This window comes from Peromyscus eremicus, chromosome 5, assembly GCF_949786415.1.
Source record: "Peromyscus eremicus chromosome 5, PerEre_H2_v1, whole genome shotgun sequence".
Taxonomy (NCBI): domain Eukaryota; kingdom Metazoa; phylum Chordata; class Mammalia; order Rodentia; family Cricetidae; genus Peromyscus; species Peromyscus eremicus.
In genome coordinates this window covers 12,407,682-12,417,370 of record NC_081420.1, presented here as the reverse complement: position 1 = coordinate 12,417,370, position 9,689 = coordinate 12,407,682, and positions in this window count along the sequence as shown.

Here is a 9,689-nt window from a genome sequence, read left to right as displayed (position 1 = left end):
TCTCTTGCTTTCTATTTATACCCTACTCCCTTGTCAGGATCCCCCAAACTGACTTGTGGGACTTGAATCTCTTTGCCCCCCCTTCCCAGTGTGGCCACATTGAATAAATCTCCTTTGTCTACCTTTTGCTATTAATTTGGCTCCTTTAATTGGCTTATTGAGGATGGTGGCCAAATCCAGCTTGTTTGGGGCACAGGCTGTGCTCCCTACACCTGGTAACACACACAGTGCTCCCTTCACCCCTCTCAGTCAAGTCCTGATGCTCCCTCATGGCCGTCTGTAAAATCTTGCTCAGCTTGGGCCTCGGATGGCCTTCTTTCACTGCAAAGCATCAATCAACATGACCAAATGGTTCTGGTTGAAGTGAGTCATGCTTCTCCAATGGGCAGTACTCGGAATGGCTCAGGTCTCCCTGGTCCTGCGAGCCAGGCAATGGGTTTGAAGACAAAGCAATAAAATTTACCTCATGTGAGCAAGAAGAGTGTTGTGAAATGCTGTCCTCTGAGCAAGATGTGGTCTGCCTTTGAAGTGATTGGGTCCATTAATGTTCCACTGTGGGGAGGGGTTCACGAGGCCCCACCCCTCCCTGTGGATATCTGCAGGTATAATAGTTGTTGGGAGAAATATTTTCTTCACTGTAAGCTATCCAAGGTCCTGGAAGTCACTGTCTTAGTTAGGGTTTCCTATTGTGAAGAGACACCATGACCACAGCAACTCATAAAGAAAACATTTAATTGAAGCGGCTCACTTACAGTTTCAGAGATTCCATCTATTATCATCATGGCAGGGAGCATGGCGGTGTACAGGCAGACATGGAAACAGAAAGTCGTCGGACAGTCACACTGAGGGAAGCTTGAACAAGAGAGCTCAAAGCCCACCGTACAATGATATACTTCCTCCAACAAGGCCACACCTCCTAACAGTGCCACTTTCTTTGGGGGCCATTTTCTTTCAAACCACCACACTCACCCTTCCCCATGTTCTTGTAAGTAATTCCAATTAAAGTCATTGAGTCTCCAAACAAGATTTGAATGGAGGCTCAGGCAGGACCCAGGAAGAGCACAACATTACACATGACATTTGGCCCATGTGTTTCATGAAACAAGTCGAATGAGGGAAATAAACATGAGAGAGGTCTCTGACCCTCGAGACCACAATCTTTAAAGAGAAGGAGGTGAGGAGACCTGGTGTGCACCAGTCACCCAGCAACAATGGGGCTGAGGCAGGAGGATTACAAGTTCAAGATTATCCAAGGCTATATAGCAAGAGGCCCTGTCTCAGAAGAGAAAAAGAAAATACCTTAATGAGAGTTAGGTTTCCCCGTTTCATTTGAAGTTGTAAAATGAAAGTTCTAATATTACCCACTAAAAACAACTTGTGCTTAGCACTGGATCCCTTTCATGACTTCATTTTCCTGTCATTTCACAGCTGAGCTTCTAAAGAGTCCTGTCCCATTCCCCACTCCCATTCCCCCACCCCATCCATCAATCAACCAAGCCCCGTGTTCTCTCCTGACAACAATCCACCCCAGCTGATCTTTTTGAGGTCATCTGCCTCTCCCCAAAGCACAGACAGCTGACACTTTCCAAAATATCTTCCAGTAATCAAAGGTACCCTCCCCTCAGCTTTCTCTGATACTGGGGCTTTGGAATCACCGTCCCTCACTGTGTCTGGGCTCCTGACAGTACAGCCACACAGGCTGAGCACAGATGCCCTTAAACCCAGGATCACTCCCCCCAGGCATCTGCCACTGTTTGCTGCCTTGAAACCAAAACCCATTCACCTTTCATGTTCTGAAGCCTCAGGCTTGACACATCCTGTAGACACTCAGGGTTGTGGGAAAGCCAGTCTTTACATTCAAAAGTGAAGAGATTAAAAACTCAGAGTTCTTCCTGCATGTGTAGTGAACACTTGAAGGGAGTAGTCAGATGTGATTTCTTTTAAGAATCTTGATTAAGCTTTAAAGTACCTGTGTTGAGTTTTTGAGTTCAGTTTCAGTGAGAGCAGCAAGCACTTTTAACCACAAAGGTATCTCTCCAGCCCCTCACTGTCTTTAAGTTGGAAAAAAAAAAAGGAGGTGAAGAGCTAGGTCTAAGCATTAAACATGAGTGCAGAGGCTGGAGACCACTTACTCTAGTTGGTAAACTGCCTGCCACACAGCTGTGGAGATCTGAGCTTGAGCTCCAGCACACATCTAAAGGCTGGTCATGTGCATTTGTGCGGGGGAGGTGTAGACATGTAGATTCCAGCAGCTCACTGGATAACCAGCCTAGCCCAAACAGGGATCCCCAGCCTCCAGTGAGACCCTGTCTCAAGAAAGAAGATGGCTGGGGACTGAGGACTCACACTCGAGGCTGATTTCTAGCCTCTGCATGCACAAGCACACATACACAGGCATATACACAAACATGCATATGTGCATACACGCATATACAAAAGTGTGTGTGTGAGAGGGAGGGAGGGAGGAAGAGAGAGAGAGAGAGAGAGAGAGAGAGAGAGAGAGAGAGAGAGAGAGAGAGAGAGAGCAGTAAGGAAAAACACAAGTGAAAATGGGCACTCTGCAACCCACTGGCATGAGTGTAGATGTTCATTTGCACAAATGACATCATTTCCATGAGCACCTGTGTGACAGAGGAAGTCAAGGACAGTTTTGGATGAGACAACCAACCTTGAGGACTGTGAGGACATTCTCTTTGCTCATTAGTCATCAGTTCATACATCAGTTGGCAGGCACCTAGCCTGACTCCATTTCCTGGCTATTGTGAGTAGATCAGCAATGAAGATGAGTGTGGATGCAGCTCAGTAGCAGGATAGAGAGTCCTCTGAGTATGTGTCCGGGAGTGGTACAGCCAGCTGGCTGACGTCAGAGCACTACTGTTCATTTCTGAGGTACCCCCGCACGGATTTCCATCGTGACTGCGTTAATGTGTCCTCGAGTGGTGGATGAGGATTCCTCCTCCTCAGCAGCCTCGCCAGCGCTCTTGACACTTCTTCCCGATGCCAGCCATTCTGACTGGGTGAGAGGGACTCTCGGTGTAGTTCTCATTTCCATATCTCCAATGACTATGTGCTGAAGGGTGCTTAACTCTTAAAAATTCCTCAATATGTGTATTCCTCCTCTGAATGTGGAATTGGCAAACATCCCTTCCATTCTGTGGCTGTCCTTTCACTCCGACGAGCATTTCTTATGCTGCGTAGAAGCTTTTATTTTCCTGCAGTCCTATTTGTCAATTCTTAGGATTATTTCTTGAACTATTAGAATCCCTTTTATGATTTACTTAAAGATTTATGTCATTATTTATTTCGTGTGTGTGTGTGTGTGTGTGTGTGTGTGTTGTGTGTCAGTATGTGCACATGAGTGTAGGCACCTACAGAGGCCAGAAGAGGGCACCAGATCTCCCATAGCTGGGATTACAGGCAGTTGTGAGCTGCCCAGTGTGATGCTGGGAACTGAAGTTGGGTCCTCTGAAGGAACAGCAAGTGCTCTTAGACACTGAGCATTTCTCCAGCCTCTTGGAGTCCTCTTAGAAAGACCTTGCCTGTGTCAGCATCTTGAAGTGATTTAGGATACATCATTCATGGCCCAATTAACTTTGCTGAGTATAAGTATCCTCTTCCATCCTTTCCTTCTGTAGTTTTCCTCTTTGAAACATCACCCAGACACCCTGTGAATAAAACCATGGCTGCTATCACTGGAGGAAAGTATCTTCCCTTACATATTGGCTATCCAGTGTGTCTAGGCCTTGCTTCCCTGGCTCTGGGCTGAGTCAGTGGTAATCCCATCCATCCACTTAAGGACTATGGAATCTTGGAGATACTCTGGGTGAGTCATTGGAGCTGTTTCCACCAGGCAGCGGCTCAATGCATGTTGTTGTTATTTTTAATAGCCACACCTTGACTTACGAAGCTTTGAAATAAAAATGAAGCAGGCAATGGAGAGCTGTCTGTTGTGAGGTCAAGACTTTCTCTTCTAGTCTAAAACAGACTGTGGAGTATCTGAGACTAGCGCAGACATCTGAAAGCAAGCCCCAATACCGACGTTCACCTCCAGGCTGAGGCAGAGAATGCGTTTGTCAGCCATTGTCTTCCCGCCTTCTGAAACACAGAAGTCTTACTTCATTGCAAATAATAATAATAATCCAGTTACGTAAACTCCATATTCTCTCTCTCTGTCTCTCCATCTATCTCTGTCTCATCTCTATCTCTGCTACACTAGGGATTGAACCCAGGGTGCCAAGCATCAAACAAGCTAGGTGAGCGTTCTCCCACTGAGTTACATCCCTAAGCCTCCGTCAACATCTCTTGGCTTCTGTCAAAGTTGGCTCTGGTTGTGGCTCAGTGCTAGCCACAGAAAATGTAAGCAGCAGAAATAACTGCTTCAGATGCACCTTAGATGAGAGACACACAGCTTGTTTTTCTGTGATCTTTGACCTTGTCTCTGGAATGCATCCATGATGGCTGGGCGCCAACAGTCATCCTGAACCATGAGGTTCCCTCATTGGAAGCTATTTACTAAGAATGCTGGAACAGAGCTTCTGAACTGCCTTCTTAGGACTTGTTTATGTGAGATAAAAATACTCCTTGCCTTCTTTAACCTGCTGTCATGGCATTTCTGTTCTAAGTGGGTGAATCTAATCATAGCTAATTCACTCCACTATGCTCAAATACAAGAACTGTCACATTCTTACCCCTATAACAATCAACAGTACCTTTTAAGTCCCACCAAACTGGTAAGAAATCCAATCTCATTACATATGGGGGTGCTGATGATAATTTCTGGGCCTCACACTGTGCTGAGGATGCATAGAAAGTGTTTCTCTGATACTGTAACAAAATACCAAAATAACAGGCTTCTAAGGAGAAAAGGTTATACTGAGATCACAGTTGGTTAGGGCCCAGTCCACCAGCGCAAGGCAGAGCCCTGAAGCCTAAAGAGCAAAAAGAGAAAGACTGGATGGGTGAGGGCCAAGCCCTCAGTGACTCAACATCTCTTGGTAGGTCCACCTCCTTAATGCCCTGTTGTATGAGACTTCCTGGGAAGACGGAACACAGTGTACTCTCTCTCTCCTCAGGAGTGTGAATGAGGTGTGAATGAGGGGTCTCTTACAGGAGCAGGGATGAGTCAAAGGTGTGCACCACTGGAAAGCCCACCCCAGCACAGGTGACAACTTACAAATGTGGCATCCCCGGATCTCTGCACAACTTACAGGCAGTCCCCTCCGCCCTCCCCAGCAGCTGCTTACTGCTGCTTTAAAGCTGGGCAAGGGCCTCGAGAGTCTTGCATTTTTCTGCTTTCCCAGACATGTGAAGTGTATTTACTTCCTGGGTCTTATGATCCTCCCCATGAGCCTCCTTGGAATGTTTCTGTTCAGAGGAATTGCTGCGCAGCCCGCCCACGGCAACTTCCGATCCCTTCTGTCACACGGACCCTAGGGGAACCGTGAGACCAAACTTCTGTCTTTGAGCCTCTGAGGTTTCTCCCACAGATGGTAGTAAAGATGCACATTCACAGGAATGGAGCCAACTAGGAGTGCCAGGCTTCAAATGGGCACTAAGATCTTCGCCTGCACACTCCTCCGTCCATACAGGGTCCTTTGGGCTCCAGCCCTTTTCCCTGTCTCTCCTGACTCAGGAGTGGTTCTCTTTGTCAGGGCCTCAGCAGCCCCTCTGCCTCCACAACCCCTACTTCTCCTGCCCACTCACCCTGTCAACCTCTGGCCTGAGGGCAGATGGACACAGAATAGAGAATACTGAACCTTGGTCAGAGCATCTGACTCTGCCCTTCCCCCACATTTCCATAGGCCTGAAGCCTGTCAGTCGAGACCCCTCCAGGAGTTACATATCATATATCCTGTGTATCAGATTTTTATGTTACTATTCATAACAGTAGAAAAATTATAGTTTTGGAGTAACAATGAAAATAATTTTATGGTTGGGGGTCAGCACAACATGAGGAGCTGTGTTAAACATTAGGAAGGTTGAGAACCACTGCCCTAGATGGATAGCAAGGCAGGAACATAGATGAGGCTCCCAGTGTTGACAAGGATTATCCCTCCTAGAGAGATATTCAACAGCTCTCAGAGGTTAAAAGAAGAAACTCTTTACTGAGGATGTTACTGAAACCTCTAGCTTTTGCTCAGAGAGGTGGTAACCAAAAACATTCCATAGCTTATGTGGTGGTTTGATAGAAAATGGCCCCCAAAGGGAGTGACACTATCAGGAAGTGTGCTTTGTTGGAGTGGGTGTGGTCTTGTTGGAGAAAATGTATCACTATAGGGGCAGGCTTTGAAGTCTGATATATGCTCAAGCCACACCCAGTGTCTCAGTTCACTTCCTGTTGCCTTTGGATAAAGATGTAGAATTCTCCAGCACCATGTCTGCCTGAATGCTACCATGCTCCCCACCATGATGATAATGGACAAAACCTTGAAACTGTAAGCTACCACTATTGGTGAAATTATTAAGGCCACTCCACGTAGTTAAAAGGAGATTTATTTAATGGCGTAACTTACAAATTAAGGGATAGGTAGGTTGTGGGGTCTGGGGAAGGTGTATCGCAGTCCAGCGGTGTTCTCTGGAGCTCTGCTTGGCCCACCTCCACCATCCAGGGTCCCAGAACGGAGAGCGCTGGCTCATCCAGATCTCGGGTCTCCAGGCACCTCCCTTGGCCCCGTCTTGTAGGCGTGACAGTTGTCGAAGTCTCAATGGGGGTTGGAACTTCCAGATCAAAGCTGGAATGGCTACCCACTACATACCACCTCAATTAAATGTTTTCCTTTATAAGAGTTGCCATGATCATGGTGTCTTTTCACAGCAATAAAACCCAAACTAACCCTATATGACCCCAAGACAGCTCATATAGGGTTAGACATCATCACAACCTTGTTTACATGATGTTGATATCCACGGTCACTTCTCAAGGGAGATGAGTAGAAAAAGAGGAAAGGGCAGAAGTCTCAGGAAAGCTAAACAGTTTAGCCTAGCTTTGCTGTCTTAGAGGAAAGGCAGAGTTCCATTTTCTCTTTTCTCATTCCTATGTAACCTAGGATTTCCTAAGTAAGTGCTTGTTAATACATTCATCCTGTTCATTTTTTTATTAAAACCCTGTTAATATCTTTTCCTTATTATCAGCCCTCTTTGAGAGCATCACTGATTGTCAGTTCAATGTCTGATTAGACCTGTCCTCTTCCTACAGGGCACAGAATGCTTACAGAAGTTCACAGCTTGGAGAAGAAGAAAGTCAGGGCGGTTTAAAACACGCTTTCCAGTGTCTGTGGCACTGGTCTCAAAGAAAGCAGAGATGGCTTGTCCTCCACATCCAACATCCACATCCAAGTTAAAGTCAGTGAAGTTTCCAGTGTGTCCCAGTTAGACACAAAGAAGCCACATGTGTCACTGAAACACAACTCTGATCTCTTACAGTCTCAAGTCTGGGACTGCGGAGCATTGGCGGTACATGAGTGCTTCCAAAATTCTCACGTGTGTACCCATGTTCCTATGTGTATCTCTATACATGTGTACACACACACACACACACACACACACACCATGTGTATGTGCATGTAGAGGCCAGAGGTTGATGTCAGGAGTCTTCCTCAGTCACCTTACGCCCTAGTTTTTGAGACAGGGTCTCCCCCTGAACCTAAAGCTCACAAATTGGCTAGGCTGGTTGGCCAGGAAATCTGCCTGTCTCCCCTTCTGCATGCTGGGATCACACCCAGCTCTCACACGGTTGGTGGAGCTCCGACTCCTGTCCTCAATTTGCATGGCAAACACCTAAATTACTAATTTAGCCCCTCTTCACCCCAGTCCTTGTAAAATTCTACTACTAGCTCTTAAGTTCATGTTGAGAAAGTATTTCACTCCTCAAAGACTTGATTATTTTATTTTTAAGACAAGACCTCATAATGTAGCCCAGGCTGGCAAGGAAATCAGAACCCTCCTGCCCTAGGCTTCCATGTTGGGATCACAAGTACGTGCCACCTAGCCCGGCCCCATTTCTAATCACTGTAAAGAGAGTAGCAATTTTCTATTGGGAACTCCACCTCTGTTTTCCCATCTGCAACACCAGAGGCCATCTGTGTTAACATGAGTGATGAGAGGCCAGCCGTGTTAGCACGAACAACTTAATGTGTGAGGTGCTTGGGGAGAGAGGCCACAAAGCTGCCTTTGTTATTGCTGTTGAGATAATGAAGAGTAAGCCTGGGGGCTCTGGGTGTGTAGGAACCCAGAGAGGTCACGTTCTGACAGGCTCGCCCTTCGAAACTCTCTGCCAGTCTCTTTGGCCTACTCTGGGAGCAGGTTGTGGAGTTCAGGCCTGTTTGGGTTCTCAGGTCTAATGATGCTCTCCAGGCTGCGGCTGTTGTTGAACTTGGAGCCTGCTTTGGGCGTTCACCATCTGATGAACTGGTTCATCTGCTCACTCTCCCACCAGGAGAGCAGGAACCAAGGCTGGGACATAAAACATCAGTTGCTTGCTCCCAGGAAAATGCCCTAAGGCCTTATGTTCTCAAAGTGCCCTGCACACAGCTACCCAGTGAGAAAGCCTCTGGAGGTCCCAAGTTAGCCATGTCATCCTTTTATGCTCCCATCCCCCACCGGACTACTGAATGTCTTTACTAAAGAAAGTGTAATGGAAGGAGCCCTTGCACCCACATGGACATCAGGAGCCAGATAACAACTCAAATCAAATGTGCACTTCTAGTGAGAGGGTAATACTGAAGGAGAAGCCCTGGCATCTGGAGGTCAAGTGTGTTTGGACCTTGACCACTCCCAAGTGACAGAGACAGGGTCAACTATTGGTGAAGTTCCTGGAAATGTCATAAGGCTGCTCTCCTCGGGTTTCTTTCCACAGGTCTCTGGCCACGGCAGTGTGTGTGAGCCACCTTCAGGAGCCTGTGCAACTGCCTGTTCTCTTGACCTAAAAGAATATCATTAGGACTGAGGCTACGGCTAGGTTGGTAGAGTGCTTGCTTAGCATACACCAAGCCCTGGGTTTGACATCAGCACCACATATACTGGACATGATTGAGCATGCCTGTAATCCTATCTCTTGGAACGTGGGGGGAGGAGGGGCACACAGTACTGGAGTCATCCAAGTTTGAAGTACATGAACTACAAGATACCCTTCTCCAGAACCAATGAAGAGCATCTTCTAGGGCATTCTTTGTGGTATGGGAACCCTGAGAGAGTTCCAAGCCCAGACTGTCCCATTCCATCTGCATATTTTGCTGAACTCTTCTGAGACAGAGAGATGGGTTTCCTTGGTAAAGATGGTTGGAAAGAGAGCCAAGGGTCACTGGGCCATGGAGGAAAGGGGAGGGGTCAGCAGTCACCTTGGGTGTGAGTCCTCAGACAACGCATAGTTCCCTTGTCAGGATGTATAAGGAGTGCAGAGAGGATAAAGGGAATATGTGAGGAGATGGGGATAGAGCCAATAAAAGTCTTTTTGTCCAAAGTGGGTCCCCAATTCTCAGTCTGAGGGTCAGGGTCAGGTCAAGCCCTGTGCAGGACAGATGAAAGAGCAGAAGAGTGGGCCCCTCCCTGCTGTCCCATGGGAACAAGTTTTAGCCCATGGGTAGCCATGGTGAGTGGACAGATGCTCAGCTCCCAAGTGCAAGGGGATTATCTTTGTTGCTTTACTATTACTGTGACAAAACACCATGACTATAGCAGTTCATAAAAGAAAG